Below are 11,513 nucleotides of genomic sequence, written 5' to 3'. Positions count from 1 at the left end.
GGAGGAAAGATTTCCACGCACTAGGAAGCCCCTTCTCGGGCAGAGACTGTGGGTGGCAGAGGGGGGAAGCTTCGGAGCCACGGAGGAGAGCACGGCCACAGGGGTGCGGAGGGCAAAGCGGAGAGATTCCCGCACGGAGGATCAGTGCCGACCAGCACTCACCAGCCCGAGAGGCTTGTCTACTCACCCGCCGGGGCAGGCGGGGCTGGGAGCTGAGGCTCAGCTTCGGTTGGATCGCAGGGAGAGGACTGGGGTTGGCGGCGTGAACACAGCCTGAAGGGGTTAGCGCACCACAGCTGGCTGGGAGGGAGACCGGGAAAAAGTCTGCAGCTGCCGAAGAGGCAAGAGACTTTTTCTTGCCTCTTTGTTTCGCGGCACGCAAGGAGAGGGGATTCAGAGCGCCGCCTAAACGAACTCCAGAGACGGGTGCGAGCCGCGGCGATCAGCGCGGACCCCAGAGACGGGCGTGAGACGCTAGGGCTGCTGCTGCTGCCTCCAAAACTCCTGTGTGCGAGCACAGGTCACTCTCCACACCGCCCCTCCCGGGAGCCTGTGCAGCCCGCCACTGCCAGGGTCCCGTGATCCAGGGACAACTTCCCCGGGAGAACGCACTGCGCGCCTCAGGCTGGTGCAATGTCACGCCGGCCTCTGACGCCGCAGGCTCGCCCCGCCTCCTCTGTACCCCTCCCTCCCCGCGGCCTGGGTGAGCCAGAGCCCCCGAAGCAGCTGCTCCTTTAACCCCGTCATGTCTGGGCGGGGAACAGACGCCCTCAGGCGACCTACACGCAGAGGCGGGTCCAAATCCAAAGCTGATCCCCAGGAGCTGTGCGAACAGAGAAGAGAAGGGGAAATCTCTCCCAGCAGCCTCAGAAGCAGCAGATTAAAACTCCACGAACAACTTGATGTGATGCATCTGTTGAATACCTGAATAGACAATGAATCATCCCAAATTCAGGAGGTGGACTTTGGGAGCAGGATATATTAATTTTTCCCCTCTTCCTTTTTTTGTGAGTGTATAGGTGTACACTTCTGGGTGAGATTTTGTCTCTATAGCTTTGCTTTATAATAGCTTTATTTTACTTCACTATATTATAGCCTCTTTCTTTCTTTCTTTCTTTCTTTCTATTTTTTCTCCTTTTTACTCTGAGCCGTGTGGACGAAAGGCTCTTGGTGCTCCAGCCAGGCATCAGGGCCGTACCTCTGAGGTGGGAGAGCCAACTTCAGGATACTGGTCCACAAGAGACCTCCCAGCTCCATGTAATACCAAACGACAAAAATCTCTCAGAGATCTCCATCTCAACATCAAGACCCAGCATCACTCAATGACCAGCAAACTACAGTGCTGAACACCCTATGCCAAACAACTAGCAAGACAGGAACACAGCCCCATCCATTAGCAGAGAGGCTGCCTAAAATCATAATAAGGCCACAGACACCCCAAAATACACCACCAGACGTGGACGTGCCCACCAGAAAGACAAGATCCAGCCTCATCCACCAGAACTCAGGCACTAGTTCCCTCCACCAGGAAGCCTACACAACCCACTGAACCAACCTTAGCCACTGGGGACAGATACCAAAAACAACAGGAACTACGAACCTGCAGCCTGTGAAAAGGAGACCCCAAACACAGTAAGATAAGCAAAATGAGACGACAGAAAAACACACAGCAGATGAAGGAGCAGGGTCAAAACACACCAGACTTAACAAATGAAGAGGAAATAGGTAGTCTACCTGAAAAAGAATTCAGAATAATGATAGTAAGGATGATCCAAATTCTGGGAAACAGAATAGACAAAATGCAAGAAACATTTAACAAGGACGTAGAAGAACTAAAGAGGAACCAAGCAACGATGAAAAACACAATAAATGAAATTAAAAATACTCTAGATGGGATCAATAGCAGAATAACTGAGGCAGAAGAAAGGATAAGTGACCTGGAAGATAAAATGGTGGAAATAACTACTGCAGAGCAGGATAAAGAAAAAAGAATGAAAAGAACTGAGGACAGTCTCAGAGACCTCTGGGACAACATTAAATGCACCAACATTCGAATTATAGGGGTCCCAGAAGAAGAAGAGAAAAAGAAAGGGACTGAGAAAATATTTGAAGAGATTATAGTTGAAAACTTCCCTAATATGGGAAAGGAAATAGTTAATCAAGTCCTGGAAGCACAGAGAGTCCCATACAGGATAAACCCAAGGAGAAACACGCCAAGACACATATTAATCAAACTGTCAAAAATTAAATATAAGGAAACCATATTAAAAGCAGCAAGGGAAAAACAACAAATAACACACAAGGGAATCCCCATAAGGTTAACATCTGATCTTTCAGCAGAAACTCTGCAAGCCAGAAGGGAGTGGCAGGATATACTTAAAGTGATGAAGGAGAAAAACCTACAACCAAGATTACTCTACCCAGCAAGGACCTCATTCAGATGTGATGGAGAAATTAAAACCTTTACAGACAAGCAAAAGCTGAGAGAGTTCAGCACCACCAAACCAGCTTTACAACAAATGCTAAAGGAACTTCTCTAGGCAAGAAACACAAGAGAAGGAAAACACCTACAATAACAAATCCAAAACATTTAAGAAAATGGGAATAGCAACATACATATCGATAATTACCTTGAATGTAAATGGATTAAATGCTCCCACCAAAAGACACAGGCTGGCTGAATGGATACAAAAACAAGACCCATATATATGCTGTCTACAAGAGACCCACTTTAGACCTAGAGACACATACAGACTGAAAGTGAGGGGATGGAAAAAGATATTCCATGCAAATGGAAATCAAAAGAAAGCTGGAGTAGCAATTCTCATATCAGACAAAATAGACTTTAAAATAAAGACTATTACAAGAGACAAAGAAGGACACTATATAATGATCAAGGGATCGATCCAAGAGGAAGGTATAACAATTGTAAATATTTATGCACCCAACATAGGAGCACCTCAATACATAAGGCAAATACTCAATACATAAGGCAAATACTAACTAATAGGAGCACCTCAATACATAAGGCAAATTTCCCCATAACAGGGGAAATCGACAGCAACACAATCATAGTAGGGGACTTTAACACCCCACTTTCACCAATGGACAGATCATCCAAAATGAAAATAAATAAGGAAACACAAGCTTTAAATGATACATTAAACAAGATGGACTTAATTGATATTTATAGGACATTCCACCCAAAAACAACAGAATACACATTCTTCTCAAGTGCTCATGGAACATTCTCCAGGATAGATCATATCTTGGGTCACAAATCAAGCCTTGGTAAATTTAAGAAACTTGAAATCGTATCAAGTATCTTTTCCGACCACAACGCTATGAGACTAGATATCAATTACAGGAAAAGGTCTGTAAAAATACAAACACATGGAGGCTACACAATACACTACTTAATAACGAAGTGATCACTGAAGAAATCAAAGGGGAAATCAAAAAATACCTAGAAACAAATGACAATGGAGATACGACGACCCAAAACCTATGGGACGCAGCAAAAGCAGTGCAAAGAGGGAAGTTTATAGCAATACAAGCCTACCTCAAGAAACAGAAAACATCTCGAATAAACAACCTAACCTTGCACCTAAAGCAATTAGAGAAAGAAGAACAAAAAAACCCCAAAGCCAGCAGAAGGAAAGAAATCATAAAGATCAGATCAGAAATAAATGAAAAAGAAATGAAGGAAACAATAGCAAAAATCAATGAAACTAAAAGCTGGTTCTTTGAGAAGATAAACAAAATTGATAAACCATTAGCCAGACTCATCAAGAGAAAAAGGGAGAAGACTCAAATCAATAGAATTAGAAATGAAAAAGGAGAAGTAACCACTGACACTGCAGAAATACAAAAGATCATGAGAGATTACTACAAGCAACTCTATGCCAATAAAATGGACAACCTGGAAGAAATGGACAGATTCTCAGAAATGCACAACCTGCCGAGACTGAACCAGGAAGAAAGAGAAAATATGAACAGACCAATCACAAGCACTGACATTGAAACTGTGATTAAAAATCTTCCAACAAACAAAAGCCCAGGACCAGATGGCTTCACAGGCGAATTCTATCAAACATTTAGAGAAGAGCTAACACCTATCCTTCTCAAACTCTTCCAAAATATTGCAGAGGGAGGAACACTCCCCAACTCATTCTACGAGGCCACCATCACCCCGATACCAAAACCAGACAAAGATGTCACAAAGAAAGAAAACTACAGGCCAATATCACTGATGAACATAGATGCAAAAATCCTCAACAAAATACTAGCAAACAGAATCCAACAGCACATTAAAAGGATCATACACCATGATCAAGTGGGGTTTATCCCAGGAATGCAAGGATTCTTCAATATACGCAAATCAATCAATGTGATACACCATATTAACAAATTGAAAGAGAAAAACCATATGATCATCTCAATAGATGCAGAGAAAGCTTTCGACAAAATTCAACACCCATTTATGATAAAAGCCCTGCAGAAAGTAGGCATAGAGGGAACTTTCCTCAACATAATAAAGGCCATATATGACAAACCCACAACCAACATTGTCCTCAATGGTGAAAAACTGAAACCATTTCCACTAAGATCAGGAACAAGACAAGGTTGCCCACTCTCACCATTATTATTCAACATAGTTTTGGAAGTGTTAGCCACAGCAATCAGAGAAGACAGAGAAATAAAAGGAATCCAAATCAGAAAAGAAGAAGTAAAGCTGTCACTATTTGCAGATGACATGATACTATACATAGAGAATCCTAAAGACGCTACCAGAAAACTCCTAGAGCTAATCAATGAATTTGGTAAAGTAGCAGGATACAAAATTAATGCACAGAAATCTCTTGCATTTCTATACACTAATGACAAAAAATCTGAAAGTGAAATTAAGAAAACACTCCCGTTTACCATTGCAACAAAACGAATAAAATATCTAGGAATAAACCTACCTAAGGAGACAAAAGACCTGTATGCAGAAAATTATAAGACACTGATGAAAGAAATTAAAGATGATACAAATAGATGGAGAGATATACCATGTTCCTGGATTGGAAGAATCAACATTGTGAAAATGACTCTACTACCCAAAGCAATCTACAGATTCAATGCAATCCCTATCAAACTACCACTGGCATTTTTCACAGAACTAGAACAAAAAATTTCACAATTTGTATGGAAACACAAAAGACCCCGAATAGCCAAAGCAATCTTGAGAACGAAAAATGGAGCTGGGGGAATCAGGCTCCCTGACTTCAGACTATATTACAAAGCTTCAGTAATCAAGACAGTTTGGTACTGGCACAAAAACAGAAATATAGATCAATGGAACAGGATAGAAAGCCCAGAGATAAACCCACACACATATGGTCACCTTATCTTTGATAAAGGAGGCAAGCATATACAGTGGAGAAAAGACAGCCTCTTCAATAAGTGGTGCTGGGAAAATTGGACAGGTACATGTAAAAGTATGAAATTAGAACACTCCCTGACACCATGCACAAAAATAAACTCAAAATGGATTAAAGACCTAAGTGTAAGGCCAGACACTATCAAACTCTTAGAGGAAAACATAGGCAGAACACTCCATGACATACATCACAGCAAGATTCTTTTTGACCCAGCTCCCAGAGAAATGGAAATAAGAACACAAATAAACAAATGGGACCTAATGAAACTTAAAAGCTTTTGCACAGCAAAGGAAACCATAAACAAGACCAAAAGACAACCCTCAGAATGGGAGAAAATATTTGCAAATGAAGCAACTGACAAAGGATTAATCTCCAAGATTTACAAGCGGCTCATGCAGCTCAATAACAAAAAAACGAACAACCCAATCCAAAAATGGGCAGAAGACCTAAATAGACATTTCTCCAAAGAAGATATACAGATGGCCTACAGACACATGAAAGAATGTTCAACATCATTAATCATTAGAGAAATGCAAATCAAAACTACAATGAGATATCATCTCACACCGGTCAGAATGGCCATCATCAAAAAATCTAGAAACAATAAATGCTCGAGAGGGTGTGGAGGAAAGGGAACACTCTTGCACTGTTGGTGGGAATGTAAATTGATACAGCCACTATGGAGAACAGTATGGAGGTTCCTTAAAAAACTACAAATAGAACTACCATACGACCCAGCAATCCCACTACTGGGCATATACCCTGAGAAAACCATAGGTCAAAAAGAGTCATGTACCACAATGTTCACTGCAGCTCTATTTACAATAGCCAGGACATGGAAGCAACCTAAATGTCCATCGACAGATGAATGGATAAAGAAGATGTGGCACATATATACAATGGAATATTACTCAGCCATAAAAAGAAATGAAATGGAGGTATTTGTAATGAGGTGAATGGAGTTAGAGTCTGTCATACAGAGTGAAGTAAGTCAGAAAGAGAAACACAAATACAGTATGCTAACACATATATATGGAATCTAAGGGAAAAAAAAGGCCATGAAGAACCTAGTGGCAAGACAGGAATAAAGACACACACCTACTAGAGAATGGACTTGAGGATATGGGGAGGGGGTGGGGTGAGATGTGACAGGGTAAGAGAGTGTCATGGACATATATACACTACCAAATGTAAAATAGATAGCTAGTGGGAAGCAGCCGCATAGCACAGGGAGATCAGCTCGGTGCTTTGTGACCACCTAGAGGGGTGGGATGGGGAGGGTGGGAGGGAGGGAGATGCAAGAGGGAAGAGAAATGGGAACATATTGTATATGTATAACTGATTCACTTTGTTATAAAGCAGAAGCTAACACACCATTGTAAGGCAATTATACTTCAATAAAGATGTTTAAAAAAAAAAAGAAAGAAATGGAACACAGCAGGTGAAACTCGCATTGTGCAACGCAATATGGAACACGGCAGGTGGTACTCTCATTGGGGAACGGAACATGCAACACAGTGGGTTGAACTCTCATCGTGGAACGCAACATGGAACACGCTGGGTGGAACTCTCATTGTGGAATGGAACTTGGAACACGGAGGGTGGAATTCTCATTCTGGAATGGAACATGGAACAAGCTGGGTGAATTTCCTGTACTAGAACGGATCATACAACACGGCGGGTGAAACTTCCATTATGGAACGGAACATGGAACACAGCAGACGGAACTCCTATTGGGGAACGGAATATGGAACACAATGGATGGAACACCCATTGTGGAATGGAACATGGAACACGGCGGGTGGAACTCTCATTGTGGAATAGAACATGGAACACGGAGGGTGGAACTCTCATTGTGGAACCGAACATGGAACACGGCGGATGGAACTCTCATTGTGGAATGCAACATGGAACACTGTGGGTGGTACTCTCCTTGTGGAATGGAACATGGAACACAGCGAGGGGAACTCTCAATGTGGAACGGAACATGGAACATGGCAGGTGGAACTCTCATTGTGGAACGGAACATGGAATACGGCAGGTGGAACTCCCATAATAGAAAGGAATATGGAACACGGAGGGTGGAAATCACATACTGGAACAGAACATGGAACATGGGAGGGGGAACTTCTATTATGGAATGGAACATGGAATACGGTGGGGGGAACTCCCACTGTGGAACGGAACATGGAACACGGCGGGTGGAACTCCCATTGTGGAATGGAACAAGGAACACGGCGGATGGAACACCCACTATAGAACAGAACATGGAACAGGGCAGGGGGAACTCCCATTATGAAACGGAACATGGAACACGGCGGGGGGAACTCCCACTGTTGAACGGAAAATGGATAACGACGAATGGAACTCTCATTTTGGAACGGAACAAGGAACACGGTGGATGGAACTCCAATTGTGGAACGGAACATGGAACACGCCGGATGCAAATCTCATTGTGGAACAGAACATGAAACACGGCGGGAGGAACTCCTATTGTTGTATGTTACATGGAAAAGGGCGGGTGGAACTCTCATTGTGGAATGGAACATGGCACACGGCGGGTGGAACTCTCATTGTGGAACGAAAAATGGAAAACGGCGGGTGGAACTCTCATTGTGGAATGGAACATGGAACATGGTGGATGGAACACTCATTGTGGAACGCAACATGGAACACGGCGGGTGGAACTCCCATTCTGGAACGGAACATGGAACACGGCGGGTGTAACTCTCATTGTCGAACAGAACATGGAACACAGTGGATGCAACTCTCACAGTGGAATGGAACATGGAATATGGCAAATGGAACTCTAATAGTGGAACGGAACATGGAACACGGCGGATGAAACTCTCATTGTGGAACGGAACATGGAAAACGGTGGTTGGAACTCTCATTGTGAAACGGAACATGGAACAAGGTGGATGAAACTCCAATAATAGAACGGAACATGAAAAATGCCGGTTGGAACTCCCATAATAGAACGAAACATGGAACACGGCGGGTGGAACTCCCATTACGGAATGGAACATGGAACATGGCGGGTGGCACTCCCATTGTGGAACGGAACATGGAACACAGCGGATGGAACTCCCATTGCGAAATGGAACATGGAACTCGGCGGATGGAACACCCATTGCGGAAAGGAACATGGAACACTGCGGATGGAACTCCCATTGAGGAATGGAACATGGAACACGGAAGGTGGAACACCCATTCTGGAACAGAACGTAGAAAACGGCAGGTGGAACTCCCATAATATAACGGAACATGGAACACACACAGCAGATGGAACTCTCATTGTGGAACGGAACATGGAACACTCACGGCGGGAGGAACTCTCATTGTAGAATGGATCATGGAACACGGCGGAAGGAACTCTCATTGTGGAATGGAACATGGAACACACACGGAGGATGGAACTCACATTGTAGAACGGAACATGGAACACACACGGCGGATGTAACTCTCATTGTGGAATGGAACATGGAGCACGGGGGATGAAACTCTTATTGTGGAACGGAACATGGAGCACACACGGCGGATGGAACACTCATTGTGGAACGGAACATCGAACACATCGAATTGAACTCTCATTGTGGAATGTAACAAGGAACACAGCGTGTGGAACTCCCATAATGGAACAGAACATGGAACACAGCAGGGGAAACTCCTATTATGGAACGGAACATGGAGAACGGTGGGGGGAACTCCCACCGTGGAACGGAACATGGAAAACGGCGGATGGAACACCCATCGTGGAACGGAACCTGCAACACAGTGGGTGGAACTTTCATTGTGGAACGGAACATGGAACACAGCGGGCGGAACTCTCATTGTGGAATGCAATATGTAAGATAGCGCGTGGTACTCTCATTGTGCAACGGAAAATGGAACACGGCGGGTGGAATTCTCATTGTGGAACGGAACATGGAACAAGGTGGGTGAATCTCCTATCATAGAACGGAATATGCAACATGGCGGGTGGAACTCCCATAATAGAACAAAACATGAAACATGGCGGGTGGAACTCCCTTTAAGGAACGGAACACGGAACACGGCGGGTGGCACTCCCATTGTGGAATGGATCATGGAACACTGTGGATGGAACTCCCATTGTGAAATGGAACGTAGAACACGGCAGATGGAAATCCCATTGTGGAATGGAACATGGAACACACACGGCGGATGGAAATCTCATTGTGGAATGCAACATGGAACAGGGCGGGTGGAACTCCCACTGTGGAACAGAACATAGAACACGGCGGGTTAAACTCTCATTGTGGAATGGAACATGGAACACGGCAGATGGAACTCTCATAGTAGAACAGAACATGGAACACGGCAGGTGGAACTCCCCTTCTGAAACAGAACATGGAACACGGCGGATGGAACTCTCATTATGAAACGGAACATGGAACACGGCGGGGGGAGCTCCCACTGTTGAACGGAACATGGATAACGACGAATGGAACTCTCATTTTGGAACGGAACATGGAAAACGGTGGATGGAACTCCAATTGTGGAACGGAACATGGAACACGCCAGGTGCAAATCTCAATGTGGAACGGAACATGAAACACGGCGGGAGGAATTCCTATTGTTGTACGGAACATGGAACACGGTGGATGGAACTCCAATTGTGGAATCGAACATGGAACACGGTGGATGGAACTCTCATTGTGGAACGCAACATGGAACACTGCGGGTGGTACTCTCATTGTGGAACGGGACATGGAACACGGCAAGTGGAACTCCCATTCTGAAATGAAACATGGAACACGGCGGGTGGAACTCCCACTGTGGAACAGAACATGGAACACGGCGGGTTAAACTCTCATTGTGGAACGGAACATGGAACACGGCAGATGGAACTCTAATAGTAGAACGGAACATGGAACACGGCAGGTGGAACTCCCATTCTGAAACGGAACATGGAATATGGCGGATGGAACTCTCATTATGAAACAGAACATGGAACATGGCGGATGGAACTCTCATTGTGGAACGAAACATGGAACACGGCGAGTGGAACTCCCATTATGGAACGGAACATGGAACACGGCAGATGGAACTCCAATTGCGAAACGGAACATGAAACATCGCAAATGGAACTCCCATTGCGGAACGGAACATGGAACACGGCGGATGGAACTCTCATTCTGGAAAGGAACATGGAACACACATGGCGGATGGAACTCTCATTGTCGAACGGAACATGGAAAAAGGTTGGTGAAACTCCTATAATAGAACGGAACATGGAATACGGTGGGTGGAACTCCCGTTATGGGACGGAACATGAAACACGGCGGGTGGCACTCCCATTGTGGAACGGAACATGGAACATGGCGGATGGAACCCCCATTGTGAAACGGAACATGGAACACGGCAGGTGGAACTCCAATTCAGGAACAGAACATAGAAAATGGCGGGTGGAACTCCCATTGTGGAACGGAACATGGAACACGGTGGGTGGAACTCTCATTGTGGAACAGAACATGGAACATGGTGGATGGAAGTCTCATAGTGGAACACAACATGGAACACAGCAGATGGAACTCTAATAGTGGACCGGAACATGGAACATGGCAGATGGAACTCTTATTTTGGATCAGAACATAGAACACAGTAGATGGAAATCTCATTGAGTAACGGAACATGAAACACACACGGCGGATGGAACTCTCATTGTGCAACGGAGCATGGCACACGGGGGATGAAACTCTCATTGTGGAATGGAACATGGAACACACACGGAGGATGGAACTCACATTGTAGAACGGAACATGGAACACACACGGCGGATGGAACTCTCATTGTGGAACGGAACATGGAACACACACGGCGCATGGAACTCTCATTGTGGAATGGAACATGGAACACACACAGCGGATGGAACTCTCATTGTGGAACAGAACATGGAGAACGGGGGATGAAACTCTTATTGTGGAACGGAACATGGAGCACACACGTCGAATGGAACTCTCATTGTGGAACGTAACAAGGAACACGGCGTGTGGAACTCCCATAATGGAACAGAACATGGAACACAGCAGGGGAAACTCCTATTATGGAACGGAACATGGAGAA

Source organism: Balaenoptera borealis, assembly GCF_965194805.1.
Source record: "Balaenoptera borealis genome assembly, chromosome: 2".
Classification (NCBI taxonomy): Eukaryota; Metazoa; Chordata; class Mammalia; order Artiodactyla; family Balaenopteridae; genus Balaenoptera; species Balaenoptera borealis.
This window is presented reverse-complemented; position numbering follows the sequence as displayed.